General features: G+C 52.2%; 1 protein-coding gene across 8 annotated transcripts in view; it reads left to right on the top strand.

Moving 5' to 3' along the window:
* The window catches only part of ZBTB38 (zinc finger and BTB domain containing 38), a 135435-nt gene that overhangs the window by 76658 nt on the left and 43368 nt on the right, over nucleotides 1-15409 (top strand). For 2 of the 8 annotated variants that reach the window (XM_055129459.1, XM_055129451.1), the window contains exon 1: nucleotides 352-520. The exons of 2 other annotated variants lie outside the window; for them this stretch is intronic. The gene's annotated coding sequence lies outside the window, so the exon portion shown is untranslated. Of the gene's footprint in view, nucleotides 1-351; nucleotides 521-663; nucleotides 685-985; nucleotides 1557-13850; nucleotides 13961-14193; nucleotides 14510-15409 lie in introns of those variants that run through there. 4 more of the 8 variants (XM_055129457.1, XM_055129454.1, XM_055129455.1 and 1 more) reach the window with 4 other exon arrangements.

The raw sequence follows: 15409 nt of genomic DNA, 5'->3' as shown, positions 1-15409 counted from the left end.
AGAGAGAGAGCTAGAGAGAGCTCCACCCTTTTTCATATTATTCTTTATTTTTCAAAAGCTTAACAGGTTTGGTTGTGTTTTTTTTTTTTTTTAAGTATTATTGCATCTGTTAGCAATCCTAGGAAATTAGCAATCTATGCAACGCAGCCCCAGCCAGATACACACTGTCTGCAAGCTTCCTTCAGGAAGAAGATATGACAGATTTCATCCCCGCTCACTTCCTCCGTTAGCAAAAGGATTTCCCCCCCCCTCTTTTTCTTTTACCTTTTTTTTTTTTTCCTTGCACTTCTCAGAAGCAGAAGGAGACCTTCGCGGTGCGGCCGCTCGACTCAAGTGTCTGCAACGCCTTTTACTGTCTGGGGGCAGAATTTGGAGTTTGTGAAACAGTGTTTAGTGATTGGGCTCATCTTGCATCACCAGTTGCTGGCATTTTTCTTTGTTCCCTCCTACCCAGTTGAACCAAGACTCTGAGGCTGATATGCAATGTCACTTACAACATTAATCAGATACTGCAATTCAGGTGAGCACCCCCTTGCCTCCTCCTTCCCCAGGGCCTGGGAACTGCATGCAGTTAGTCATCTTGCTCCTGCGAGCTAAGATGGCAGGCAGGATTAGCTGTGCCGGTGCTGTGTGTGCGTGCTGTGTAGAGAATTCATTACACGTTGCCTAGTATTTCAGATGTGGGTATGTAAATGCTCTGTATGCCGTATCATCTGGTGGCGAAGACTTGGGTTTGGGGTTTTGTTTTTTTTGTTTTCTTTTCTCTTTTTCTTTCTTTCTTTCTTTTTTTTTTTTTTTTGCCTCATTACAGCCTGAGAGATTTCAGCATCACCTTTCCGTTCCGATTCATTTGCTTCCGGAGGTTGGTTTGCCTTTCATTACATTCAAAAATAGGATTTTTACCTTTTTTTTTTTTTTTAACAAAGCCAACAACAACAAAAAAAAATCCTCACTCCAAACAACAACAACAACAACCAAACTCTGCTACCAGATGGTGTCTCCCGTTTCTTTCTGCATTTGCTATCTTTTAAATAATGTATGTTGTATTGTTAATTAATGTGAATATCAAATTAAACACTCGAAACTTACATATTTATGATGCAGGTAGGAGGCAAAGTGGTACCTATTTTTAACTTGGAGGCACTCCGTGGGGTGCAAACTACTTGGGTCTCAAATTTGTATTTTCAGGGCAGGTCTCAGTGGTTTGATTTTCAACAAATGTGATGGTGGCTCTTGCAGTGGTCAGCTCCGGGCTTTGAACTCTCAGAGGAGGGGCGTGGGGGGATTGAATACACCATGTTTTGGTTGCAGCCTCAGAGAAACCTTGGATGAAATACTTCTTTTTTTTTTTTTCCAATCCTGTTTTCTGTTGATAAATTCCGTTCTTGTGAGTGCAGTACCTTCAAGCTGTTCTGCGTATGATTTTTTTTTTTTGAGTGTGACAATTGCATCTAAAACTTGTGAGCCAGAAGACGAGAAATCAGTTGGTCTCCATCGCTTTCCATAAAAATGGCTGAATGTCTTATGCTAGGCACTGCATTAAGTGATACATACAGGTAGGTTGAAATTTGCATGTTTTATAGATTTTTTCTTTTGCAAGCCATGAAGTCAGAATATCAGATGAATTAAAATATGACTTTTAAAACAAAAATGATATAAGAGAGTTGTATTTTAGGGGAGGGAAAGCATCGGGTGGAATAGCCTTCCCATGAATGTGTTATGTAAATATCTAGTAGTTATGAATTTCTAAGATGTTGATGCTATGAAATAGTGAGATGGTTCCTTTTTTAAAAAAATCATATAGATACATTTATATATATATGATAGGTGTGGCGCTATTAGACAACAAAAGAATTTTTTTGAAAAGTCTGTTGATTCAGCTCCATGCTAGCTTGAAACTAAAAATAAAGGGGTTTTCTGGAGAAAATGACAAAGAGCGCAAGCAGGCTTCATCAAAAATATTAAAAAATATTTTTATTTAAGAAGCGGTCTTTAAGCGTGTTATATGAAAGACGAAAACAAAAACTTACATGCTTCCAAGATTTATTTTAGATAATATACAAGAATGTGTACACTATCTGTATGTGTTTATGGGGGAGGAGACTTATAATCAGTAAAGGGCCCTGCTAGGAGAAAAAGAGCTTCATTGAATGAACGAGTGTCCCTTGAATGTGTTCAGTGCAGACTTTTCAGCTCTCGGTCTCTAGGTACCAAATGCTGTGACTTTTCAGAAATAATTTCATGGGCTCTTACCTTTGAGCTTAACTTCTCAAATATATTTTAGTTCCAAATGAACACTGGGCCAGACCTGTTTCCTTGGCAACCACATCTTATTTAAAAATGCAGTCCCAGATCTGCCGAAGATGGTCTCTTAACAAGAAACCAATGTCGACTGAAAAATGTGCAGTGCTTTCCCTCCGCCCCCCCACCCCCCGCTATAGGGTCTGAACTGGGCTCTGAAGGTTTTTAAAACTCGGTCTTCCAGCCCTAACACTAAAGCCACATCTCTGTCCACGTAGCCGAAGCTGGCCCACCGAGAGAGTCTTCCTTCTCTCTTTGTGCTCAGGACTTACAAAAGTCGGGTTTTCTTTGTCATCAAAGGTTGGTGTGCAGAAGCAGTTTCATGCTCATGGGTTCACCAGCACCACTGCAGCCAAAGGTAGCTCAGAAATTCCGAGCGTCAGGCAATGCCGTGCTCTCCCCTCTCCTCAGCCCTGCCTGGGGAACCTCAGTGCTCTCGGCTGGCTTTTGTGAGCCAGCTCTCAAGCCGTGTTGGGAGGCCGAGCCTGCTCAGCTCGAACCCGTTCCGAAGTTTGCTCCCGGGTGCAGAACACTGAGCTGCAGAACCATCTTTGTCAGTAGTTGTTTCCTTCTAGCAGTTTCTCGTCAGCCAGAACACCTGCTGGGAGGAGCAGACCTCCCATAGGCTCGGGGTTTGTGGTGGTGGTAGTGGTTGTGTTGTTGTTTTTGAGGCCAACTTAAATGTTTTCCTTGGAGTCTTTTCTGGCTCCGTTCGGTTGGGACAGTGATTCATGTCCTAGTGGTTTCGTTCTTGGGGCTTGCCATGAAATCGCCTTCCTGCGACACCTTTTGTGGGGAAGGGTGGGGGGGCTGAGCGGGAGCCATTTTCCTTCTTGCCTGTGACTTAAAAATGACTAAGTACATTTTGACTCTAGCAGGCACCGGAAGAGCGTCACTGCAGGGCAGCGTTTGAAGCTCCATCTTGCCTCTTTATTTTAGAACCCGGACCAGGAATGGTTGCAGTGGGCTCAACCTAGTTGTCATTCCCTCTTGAACAACTAATAAGCCAGCCATTTGCAACTAAAACACTATTGCTGTCCGAGAAAGATGACAACTACAATGTCCTCCCTCTTGATAGGCCAGTACAAATGAATCATTAGGAACCCATTGGAATCTTAATTATAAGATTAGATGTGGTGGAAGTATTTTACCCTAAGAATGAATGCCTGGGAGATCCATCTGTGTGTTTCTTCTGTATAAAATGTTGGCCCCTTCAGTCTCTACCCTGAGCCCAGAAGCATCACTGTGAAGATTTTCACGCCTAATGACTTTTTTTTTTTTTTTATGTGGTATTGTTCACGTAAGTTGCTCATGGTCAGGCTGTAGAAAAGAATTTTAAGTACCATCCAAGAAGTTTGGAAGCCGAATAAGATGGTTAGGCCATTGTCATTGTAATCAATGGACCAGTGAATGGGAGAATAATTACTATTTATGACTTGTTGTGTTTCGCCTTAATGTTTTGCCTTCATATTTCCCAGAAATATTTACAAAGGCGCAGAGCTTTTCTAAAGTTACTTATTTGCCCTGATTATTGGATGCCCCGAGCCAGCCACAGAAACACTCCTTGCCGATGATGAAGATGGCTCTAGCCCCGCTCTTGCGGCGTGTTTGTTTATCTAATCTTTTTCCCTCCCGGTTTAAGAGACCGTGCATGAGCCACCTACCCGTTCGGGCTAAGGTGTGTAGACGGGGCAGGCCAGAACAGGTGCGGAAGGAAGAATGTGCAAACGACAATTTTGTTCTCCCCAAAGTGAAATGGGCACATCTGTGGTTTTCTGCCTGGGTGATTTCTGGTATAAAATCCTCTGCTCTTGTTTCTCCCAAGAGAATAGCAACTTTTATTTTTTTCCCCCAGGCCTTAGCACAGAGACAGTACCAAGCCTTCATCTCTAGCTGTGGGAGGATGGGCATTGAACCCAGCCTTGGACCATAGCGTCCAAGCTGGCTAATGGCAGGGAGAGGACCGAGAAAGCGATCTCACGCCCTGTTCCCTTTCGAGCTCAATCATGCTGAGCCTTTGAGTGCCTGGTGAGCGTGTGGTTGGCTCTGACAGCTCCCGCCTTTGGAGAGAGGCTATGATTCTGGGCAGTGAAACATTTCTTGAGCACCTACTATATGCAAGGCATAGCCCAGAGGCTGTGATGGCGAGGGGAAAACCAAGGCCTGCTGCAGTGGGGTGGAGAGAAGGGCCAGGAATTCATTAAAGAAGACGACAGTGAGGAAGAAAAAGGAAGCTGCATTTTTAAAAAGCAAGGGTGGGGCCAGAGAGAGAGAGAGAGAGGCAGAGAATGGTACTGGGGCTAAGGTATGTGCCGACCGCGGTCCCCTCCCTGGCACCACACGGTCCCCAGAGCTCTGGCAGGATGGCCCCGAGCTAGCCTGGCACTGCAGAGCCCAGGCCGCCAGCATCCTCGGGCCTTGGAACTGACGCCCAGCTCTGTCGGTTGGGAACCGTGGGAGCGAGCACCCCCAGGTCTCCTGAGTAGCACTTGGGAGCCCCCTTCTCAGATGAATAAGTAACCAGGGTGACCGGAAGAGGTAGGCCCGGGAAAGCCGGCGGAGGCAGTGGGCCCCAGCAGGCCTGGGAGTTGTGGGGGTGAAAAGCTGCCAGGCACGTCAGCAGAAAGGCGCCAGTCCTTCCTCTGTGACCTTGGCGCCGCCACTGGGTCAGAGGCGGGCGGAGACTGGCGGAGGGCAGGGAGCTCTGTCTGCAGTGAGGGGGTGGCCCAGACAACCCCCCACCCAAGGCTGCCTTCTGCTTCCTCACACGGGGTGCTGGTGGGGCCGTGACCTTTGACCCGGCCTCCCCCAGAGTGCCCGCAGGAAACAATCTGTGTGTGTGTGGGGGGGCCATGGTGGACATTGGGCAGCAGCCCGAGAGGGGCCCGGCAGCCAGGCTTCTGGGAGTGGGGATTTTCCAGGAAGCCGCTTATTTTCGTTCAGGAGAACGGCAGAATTCAAACCCATGGCAGGGCGTTGAGAGAGGCGTTTCCTCTCATTCCCCCAGCCCAGAGGCAGACGCTTCATCGTCCAACAAACCGTCTTTGTCTTCCCAGCACCCCCCTGCAGACCACTCGGAGTGACAGTTCCCTTTTGGTGGGGGTTGATTTGGGGTCACACCGGCTGTGCTCAGAGGCTACTCCCAGTCGGGTGCTCAGGGGCTGTGAGGGTCAAACCCAGGCTGCCTGCAAACAGAGCTCGCACAGAACGCCCTGAGCTCTCCACCCCGCCCCTGGGTTGCTCTGCGGGGTCTCGTACCGAGCACTCTCTGGCTTGTCTTTGGTCAGCCTGCAGGTGAAGGTCCGGGAGCAAAGGGGCGGCTTTAGCGCCCGCGTGTCGCAGTGAGAAATCCCTTTGTTGCCTGAACGTTTCAGAGGCACCTTCTGAGAGGGACCCCCAGTGTGCTGGGCTTTGCTTTTCACAAGTGAGAGGCGACTGACACTTCCACAGCCTCAACTATCCCGGAAACACTGAAGCATATGCAGAGTATTCTGACCCTTAACAGCATGGGGAACTACATGTGTGTAAGCATATGTGTGCATGTGTGTGTGCATGTGTGCAATGTGTGTGCCCGTGTGTGCCTATGCCTGTGTGTACATGTGTATGCATGTGTGTATGTGCGTGTGTGTGCATGCATGTGTGTGCGTGTGTGTACATGCATGCATGCATTGTGTAGTGTGTGCACGTGTGTGCATGTGCGCGATTGCGCGTGTGCGCGCATGTCTGCATTTGTGCATGTGTATGCTTTGTGTGTATGTGAGCGTGTGTGCATGTGTGCATGTGTACAGTGTGTATGTGTGTGTGGGCATAGTGCAGGGTGCTCACTTTCACCTCTTGGAATAATCCTTGAGCTTCCGCTGCATGTTTGGCCCCTGGGAGAAAGGAAATGACATGGAACATTCTGACTCTCGGCCTGGGATGGTGCACAGACGCGAGTGTGCAGTGGGGGGACGGGCTGTGGCAGCTCTGCCGGAGAGCGAGGAGCAGGTGCTCGGTTCTCTCAAGGCGGGGCGGCTGGCGGGGGAGTCCAAGATGGTTTCCCGGAGGCCCGTCTCGGGTTTGGGGGCGTCTCGGCCGTCACCAGAACGCCTCCTCTCTGGGACTGCACGTCCTGGCTCCCGGGACCTCTCTCAGCTCCCCTCCTGTGCCTCGTGCCGAGTGTCTGGCTCCAGGCCGGCCCCCGGCACAGCCAGGTGACCCCGTCCCACGGCAGGGGGCAGGGGAACCTGTGCGTTCACCTTCATAAGCCAGTGTGTGGTTGAGAAACCCTCGAATGCCCACGGTTGAAACTGATGCAGGCAGGTGTGTCTGCCTTTCCCGGCCCCGGGCGTCAGTGGAAGGGGGACTGGCCAGGGACGCCAGAGACCCGCTGCCCAGACAGACACTTGCCTTCGAAGGGATCTCTCTTCCGGGGCCTAAATAGTATCCCACCACCCCGTGAACGGCTCCTGTGAAACTGTGACTCATTTTGTACATCTCCCCTCTCTCCGCCACCACACACACACACGCGCGCGCGCGCGCGCGCACACACACACACACACAGAGCTCTTGGCTCTGTGCTCCTGCGTTATTCTTGCTCGGGGCTGGCACTGCCTCTCTGTCACTCGCGTCCCAGTCTCACCTCTTGAGGAGTTTGTTTTCTGATGGGTTTTTGTCTTTTCTAATACCAGTGTAAATAGCCCTCTGTAGTGGTTTAAGGGAGCTGGGTGCGCGGGGGGGGGGGGTGTCAGTGAGCATCTTCACGATTCCCTTTATATGAGAAAGTCAAGTTCCCTCTTCCTCACCCACCCCGCTCCGTGCCCCGGGCCTTGGCGCCGGCTCTTTGGAAGTCCCCCTGCCTCTTGCCCGCTCCAGCTTCTGCCCTGCTGAGGCCTTGCTCTAATTAAGGCCTCATAGTCCAGCCCCTTCTTCCCCAGGGCCGAGTGTGACGCAGGGTCCCTGCCCCAGGGGCCTCACCAGCCAGCCCGAGCGGACACAAAGCCACCAGCTGAGAGTGTGGTTAGGTCCCAGAAGGGCAGTGCCCCTGCCGTTTCCCCTCTCACCTCCCCCCTCATTTCTGGGACTTGGCCAGGGAAGAGGGGACGCTTCGGCCGGGGACGGGAAGCACGTGCCATGCTCCGTCGTGGTCCTCCCGTCAGGCGCAGGTGCTCTCCAAAAGGCTGGGTCCTGGGGAGGCTGCAGGCAAGCCCCTGGGGTGCTTGATCGGGGAGAGAGGCAGGCCGAAAGCAGCGAGGGGTGGTGGGGGGCGGTGCAGAAAGGGAGAAGAACAAAGGGAGCAGCCCGGGAGGACAGAGGGACGCAGAGCTGGGGGCCCAGAGACAGCGGAGTGCAGAGGGGCGTTCCCGGCAGAGTGGGCTTGGGAGCGCCCCTCAAAGGCAGGCCAGACACTTGCTGCCTGGGCACCAGGGCTGTGCCCTCTGCCCTGAAGCGTTGGCCTGGCCGCTTCCTGAGCAGGTATGAGGGGCCTGTGGGCATCCCTCGGGGGCCTGGCCCAGACTCGAGTCCAGTCCCAGCCTCTATTCTGCTGACCGAGGGGACGAGAGAAACGCACCCTCGCCCCATCCCTCTGCCAGACCCCTATTAAACTGTAAACAAAACCTTGGACCTGTGCTCCCGACCAAACGCACCCACTGGAGACCCCTAAACACCTCCTGCTTTGTGCCTTGTGCTTCCAACCCCTGTTCCCCGTGGCAGGCACAGTGCTCTGCCTTCCCAGTGTCTGAAGGTCTGTCCCTCTGAGTGGCCTCGAAGGGGCCCCTGTGGGATCTGCCGCTGGTCCCAACTCCTAAGTGTGCAGCCACGCCTGGCTGGCTCGCCAGCACTTGGTCTTTGTGCTAATCCTTTGTTTCTGGCTTAGTGTGTACAGGGCGGAGGGGGTGGGGTGGGGAAGGTTTCAGTTGCTGCACCTTAAACCCACGTTCTTCTACCTTCGAGGGGCCAGGGGCGGGCAGAGAGTGTGTGTGGCTTAACCAGGCCACTCAGAGCCTTCAGGCAGTGTGATTGACTCCTAGTTCAGTGCTCCTTCAGCTCTGGGTCATAGAGAGCCCGATTCCACACAGAGGGCTGGTCAACTTTCTCCACAAAAAGGTAAAGGTTTCAGGCTTTGTGGATTGAGGCTATTGTATAATTTACTTAGGTTATTTAGCAATAATAAAAAAAAACCCAAATTCCTATAAGCTTTGAATTGGCAATTCAACATATAATAATAGATTAAGTATAATGATAATGTGTGCTCTATAGATAATAAGAGGTACTAGATACAATATATAGATGTCTGTGCCTTTGTCCCAATAAAGTTTCACTTACAAACACTGTAATTTGAATTTCAGATCATTTTCGTATCATTTGCTGTTACTCTTCTTTTGACCCTTTTCCTCCTTGGATTTTTTTTTAAATATTAGGACCAGGGACCAGAAGGATAGTACAGCTGGAAAGACATTTCATGCCGCCAACCTGGGTTCTATCCCTGGCATCCCATACGGTCCCCCAAGCACTGCCAGGAGTAATTCCTGAGTGCAGAGCCAGGAGTAACCCCTGAGCATAGCTGGGTGTGACCCAAAAAGCAAAAATAAATAATTTTTAAAAATTTAAATAAATAAATAAATAAATATTAGGATGGGATTATGGGTCAAGTGGTAAGTGCCAGACCCTGGATCTGGTCCCTCCTGTGTGTCCCCTATCCCTGTCCCCAGCACCACTGAGGTTGCCCCCACAACAGGAAAGGCCTTTTGAAACATGTGGGTTATGCAGAGATAGGGGACAGGCTGAACTCAGCCTCGAGCTCACACTTTTGGGGCCAACTTCCTAAGTACATTAGAGATCCCACTGGCCATTCCAGACCCCAAATGTGTCGTGTTTAACTTTGAGCAATAGCTGTGATTGAATGGGTTTGGTAATTCTTCTCTAATTTTTTTTAAAGTGTGTTGCTCCTTTTCTTCTAATTAAAAAATGCATTTAAGGGGCCTGAGCGATAGCACAACGGGTAGGGTGTTTGCCTTGCACGCGGCCGACCCGGGTTCAATCCCCGGCATCCCATATGGTCCCCCAAGTACTGCCAGGAGTAATTCCTGAGTGCAAAGCCAGGAGTAACCCCTGAGCATTGCTGGGTGTGACCCAAAAAGCAAAAAAAAAAAAAAAAATGCATTTAACCTACAGTGAAACAACTTGAAGCATTCATATCTTAGTACTTATGTATTCTTTGACACAACTTTGTCGATTTTTTCATCTTTGCGACAGTATTAATATATCATAGGTATGCTTGCGTCTTTAATAGGTTCCTGTCACTCCAGCGCTTTTGCTTGTACAATTTTTAAAAGCTTGAGTATAAACATTTTATTTTAATATTTTTTCATGGCTAGTGAAGCAACTTTTAATTTAATTTTACTCCTATTGAGTCACCCGTGAGTTACAGCGTTTTTCATGAACGTTTGGAACATGTGACAGGATAGAAAGTCCAGCTTGCTGACCCTGTAAGCCGCTGTCCAGTGTCCCTGCTCTCATTTCATGTAAATCCTCTCCTATATTACTTTGAAGCATATGGCTTTGATCGCTGAATATTTCACATGATTCACTAAATGATGATGATACCAAGGGAAGGCCCCTTTTCTTAGGAAATAAAGGTGGACGTTTTAAGGAGTAAAAGAAAATTATTTCTGCAACTTGTAAACGGCTCCGAGGGTGGGGGGGACATAGAGCTGGGTGTTATGTGTCCAGGAGTTTGTTGTACTGTTCTCTCAATCACGATTCTGTAATTTTGAAATGTGTCTAAATAAAAATTTTATAAATGTGGATTACTAAAAAATTCATGTTAAGAAGTGGGTTTTCATAGTCAGCCTCCAAAAACAATCCAGTTATTAAAAATTTCTTATTTTATTTCTTTTGTTGAAAAATGTTCTTCTTATTAATTTTGAGGAGTTTGTTTTGTTTTGTTTTGTTTTTTTCCCTCACCCCATGGTGCTCAGGAGCCACTCCTGGCTCTGTGCTCAGGTGCATGGTTATGGTGTTTGGGGGACCATAAGCAGTGCTAGGAATCAACTGGGATTGATCAAATGCAAGACCTGCTTCTAAAATCCCTGTACTGTCCCTCTAACCGCAGATTGGTGATTTAAAACAAACAAACAAAAAAAAAAAACCCCAATTTTTTAAAGCACAATTTTGAATTAGGTCTGTAGCTTACAACTACAATATTTCCTTAAGTTCCATTTACTCTTCTGATCCTCCCTCTAGCCCCCTTTCATCTTTACTATTGTTATTTAAAAGGAAAAAAAAGTGTTGAAATGAGTTTGACCTGTAGGGTTTCCCCAAAGTTGAAATGAATTAGCCATTAGCGCTAGCACTTAATCTGATTCTGTTTCTATTTCTTTTTTTTTTTAATGTTGTCAGTATTCCATAGATTTTGTATCGAAACATTTTGAGGTAGGCTTCATTGGAAAATTCTACAGGTCTGGCAACCCCACCTCCTTGGCAACAATTGGTGTGAGGCTGGCTAGTGGTGACTCCATCCATGAATTATCCTGTAGGTCTTGGGGGGGGAGTGGAGGGGAGGCATTGCACATTACTTTCTGCTTAGCTCCCTGGGGAACTGCCAGCTGACAGTCCCTTCTAAACATTTGCCTTTGCATTTGGGGAGGGGGCTTTGTTAAACTTCTCAACACAACCCATCTTGAAGGGTCTCTTAGGAATGTGGAGGAAATTAAAATGATTTGCACCAGGATTTCCCTAAAGCATCGGACCTGGGAGAGACTGTGGTACAGCGAAGGCCAACAGGGAGAATTTGCTAAGGGCCCGGATCCGAGGGAGCAAGGGAAGAAAAGTGAAACCGGGGTCAGTCAACCCAGAGCTGCACGCGCACAAGACAGAATGAGCGTCAGGCCTCAAGATCATGGTCGAAAGTAAACAAATGGACTTTACTTTTAAAAAAACAAGGACAAAATTTATTTTTGAGTCTGGGAATTGAACCCAGGGCCTCTGGCATTGCCGGGCATGTACTCAACAGCTGAGTCACATCCACGGCACGACGCAAGTGGGTTTCAAAGAGACAGCGCTCGTCATTTTACAGATGACGGTGACACGGGAGCCTCAAAATAGAACGAAAGGGGATTGTGCTCGTTAAACTAGCCTCTAGTCCTAAATCAGAAAAACTCCTGCAGGCGGGGCAGAAATCATGAGGTTTGAATGAAGCAAAATGAAGTAAAAAATCAAAAGCCTCCTGGGAAAGGCTACTAAGAAAGAAGAAGAGTGGGCCGAGGGGATAGTGAACAATTGGGAGAAAGCGAAGGAAGAAAATCTCCAAAAGGCCTGCTTTGCTGCCTTGCAAATACATCGAAATGACAGGCATCGTAAAAGCCAGAGAAAACATATGCCACATTTAGTTGCCTTGAAGAGGAACCTTCACAGAAAAGAATAAAATCGAGGCGAGCTGGGACATTTCTGGAAATTTCCAGATAGTTTCCCCGTGCTCAGAAGAATGTTTAAGAGAGAGAAACTCTACCGACTGGTTACGCGGAAGGGTGGAAAATTTTGAAGGACGGGCTGATTATGTAAGTTTTCGGCTGTGGTGTTTTAAACTGCTGCCATGATATTTTAGTTAATAACAATTTGGAGGCGCTCTGTTCGCTTCTGGAGAGACATTTGGCTCTAATGAGAATGAAATGCCACTGTTTCTGAATCCCCAAGTGGATGTAAGGAGCCATTCACTCGCTAAGCCTCTTAGGGAAGAAAGCAAAGCCAACTTCGCCCTTAATCAGCCGCCGACAGCTTCTGATCAAGGTACCCCCAGCCCCTGACCGCGTGCAGAGCCCACGAAACGGGGCTGCAGACTCGGACTGGCGCGGAAGCCCCTGGTGGCCCGCACGCCAAGCCACCCTAACAGCCCCCACATGGAAAATTTCTCCGGTCTCAGGGCTGCTGTGAGCACAGGCGCCAGCTCTCACCGCTCCGGCCGCGGGAACAGAGCCAAGTGTCCGGCCTGCTGCGCTCACACCCACGGCAGCCCACTTTGTCCCTGAGGCCTCCCCGGCGTCATCCTGCAGAACTGTCACGGTGCCCAGAGCGTCAGAGGAAAACCAGCCTCGTTCGATGGATGAGACCCAGGGAGGTTAAATCACCTGCCTCCGTCACACAGCCAGTGGCCTTGTAAGGGGACAGGGCTGAGCTTTCCAGCCGGGGAAGCAGAACCCCCCCCCCCCCCACCACCACCCAGACACACACGCGCACACACCCTGCGCCCACTTTCCTAACCCGCAGCGCCTCTGTTCTCTTGGCGGGCTCAGAACGCGCTTTTGCAGCGTTTCCTGGAGCACCCGCACCCGGGCGTGCAATCAGCCCCCACCCCAGGCTCTCAAGAGGTCAGATCCAGTTTCCACAGCAGGTCAGCCATGGTGCCGCCGTGCTGGGACAGTTAGAGATGTAAACAGAGCCCAGGGTGGTGGCTTCAAACGGGAAGATGAATCACTCGTTACCCAATGCAGTTTAGCGGCCTAGGCTGCTCCCCGCCGGTGCCCCTGGAGAGAGAAGAAAGGGTGTCCGCATGGAGGAGGCTGGGCCCTGCTGGGGTGCGTGCGTCTGCTTGTCCCCCGTCCCTCCCACCCCGGGCCGGCCGGCCTTCATTTTCCAAACGACACCAGCCTTCCTTTGGACTTGCAGTGAGTGTTTTCCTTGCCCCCCATCGTTTAAACTGTTCTCCCGGCAATGCTTTTCCAGGCTCGGCCTTCCATGCAGACGCCCGTCCGCTTTCTTTATCCACATGATCACTTTTTTTTTTTTTTTAATAAAACAAAACAAAACACAGGCGCGGGGCTGCAGAATCGCAACCCCTAGATTCCAGGCTGGAAAACAGGATGTTCGTCAGGCGGAGAACGGGCCTTTTCCACCTTCTGCGACTGGAAGCGCGGCCCTTCTGCACCCAAGTGGGACGGTCAGACTCACCATCCAAACGCGCGAAACCCGGGCCTTGGTGCGCGAGGCGTTTCTCGGGCCCGACGTTTCCCTTTAGTTTTGGTTGCTTATTTAATTGGGGGGTGGGGGGTGGTGGTGCAAGGGGTGCATGCCCCCTGCGCTGCAAGGCTCAGTCCTGGAGGCCGGGGGGTGGTCTCTGTGTTGTTGGGGGTGCCTGGAATTGAACCCAGGGCCTCACTCATGCGACGCAAGAGCAGCCACCGCGCAAGCCACATGTTACCTGGCTTGGTAACGGGTTTGCGGAGGTTGGGTGGCTTGACCCGTTAGGGTCGGGGGTCTGCTCATGGGAGGGGGGGGAGTGTGAAAATCAGTGGAGGCCTCCCCGCGCCCCCCCTCGGCCGGATGACGCACAGGTGCCACCCTAAGGTGTGGGTCGCGTGCATTCCAGAGGCGCCCCATTTCTCCCCATGCTCCAGGCTCGTGCACGCGGCCCGGGGGTGCTGGGGGGGGCGCACGGGCGGCCAGGGGAACCCCCGAACGCCGCCGGCCCGGCCCCGGGAGCTGCCCGACGTGCGCCCCGGCCCCCCGCGCGCCCCGCGGCGGCCGGCCGGTGTCCCGGGGGTGCGGGCGCGGGGCGGGCCGGCCCGGGGCGCCCGGCCGCCGCCTCCATTTTCTGGGCGGTGCTGCGCGGCGCCGGGCCGGCCTGGCGGCTCCGGAAGCGCCGCGGCCCCCGGGGAGAGGCGCGCGCGGCCGAGCGAGCCCCGTAAGTGCCGCGCGCCGGGGCGGGGGGCGGCGGGGGGCGGCGCGCGCGCGGGGGCTGCAGGCACCGCCCCGCCGCTGCAGGGGGGGGTCCCCGCCCCGCGCCCCGCGCCCCGCGCCCGCAGGTGTCCGGGCGCCACCCCCCACCCCGGGGCCTGCGGCGGGAGGGGCGCGCAGGTTGCGCCGCCCGCCCGGGTCCCAGGTGCGCGGCGGGGGCTGGGGGGGGTGCCGGGACGGGGCGGGGGGAGACGCGCACCCCGGGCCCGGGAACGGCGCACGCCGCCGCATCCCCCCGGCACGGGCGGCTCGGACCCAGACCGGACCGCCCCCGGGGGGACTTGCGGGTCGCCCAAAGCCGGGCTCCGCGCGGGGCCCCGCACCCCAGCCCCTTGCGGGGGTGAACGGAACGCTCGGAGGCAGGGCCCGGCCCCCCCGGGCGGGGCGCGGGGGTGTCGGGGTCCCGCCGGGGCACTTGTTTGCAGGGTGGCCGGGGTAGACCTCGGACAGTTGGGTCCGCCCGCGGCCGCACTCTTTAACTGCTGCCCCCCCCCAGGTAAGTGGGTGCCCCCCACGGCTTCACTTGGATCTGGGGGCTGCCCCCCGGAGGCGTCAGAGACCGGCGGGGTCACCGGGACGTGGGACCTATTTGAAAGGCTGACTTATTTATTTTTTATTTATTTATTTATTTATTTATTTATTTATTGTGGTTAATCCTAATGACGAAGCTCAGCTACTGGGTCAGGCTTTCTTGATTTTAAAAAATAAAAAGGCCATTTTTTTTTTTTCTATCTGAGCGCGTCGTGGCTGAGAAGTGAGCGACTTCCCTGGGCCACACCGTGTTCGCCCAGCAAGGGCGGGTCCCTTGCCAAGTCAGTTTGGTGGGTCGCGACCAGAGCTGTCTGGACAGCCAGAGGAGAGAATGGAGAAGCGGGAAAGTACCAGGCCCGGCGCCCGAGCCGGGCGCTGTGTGCGCACACACAGCGCCCGAGCCGGGCGCTGTGTGCGCACGCAGGGTTTCAGTTTGTGTCTCGGCTCGCTCTCTTAAGGGAAGGGGTGAGGGGCCTGGCCCAAGGTCCCCTTTCCCTGCGAGACCCGCCGAGCAAGGCCACAGGCTGCATGCGGTGCTCCCTGCAGGGTGGTGCTGGACTCCTGATGCTCAACCCCACCACCAGGCAGTCCTCAAGGGCCCCGCAGTGCCAGGAGGCCTGAAGCCAGCCCTTTGAGCCATCTCCTTAACTCCTATAATTTTTTTTTTTTTAAAAAAACCAAAACCCTACTATGGTGGGTCACAATAAAAAAAGAAAAAGAAAAGTTGGCAAGCGGTTGTGTGACAGGTTGTGAAGTTAGTTTAAAAGCAGGGTCTGGGTCTCGCGTCTGACCTCACCCGAGCTCTGTGACCTTCAGTAGAATCTGTCACCTCTCGGAGCTCACGCGTGCGTGTATGCGTGTGTGT

The sequence above is a fragment of the Sorex araneus genome, chromosome 2 (assembly GCF_027595985.1).
Source record: "Sorex araneus isolate mSorAra2 chromosome 2, mSorAra2.pri, whole genome shotgun sequence".
Lineage (NCBI taxonomy): Eukaryota > Metazoa > Chordata > Mammalia > Eulipotyphla > Soricidae > Sorex > Sorex araneus.
This window is presented reverse-complemented; position numbering and strand designations above follow the sequence as displayed.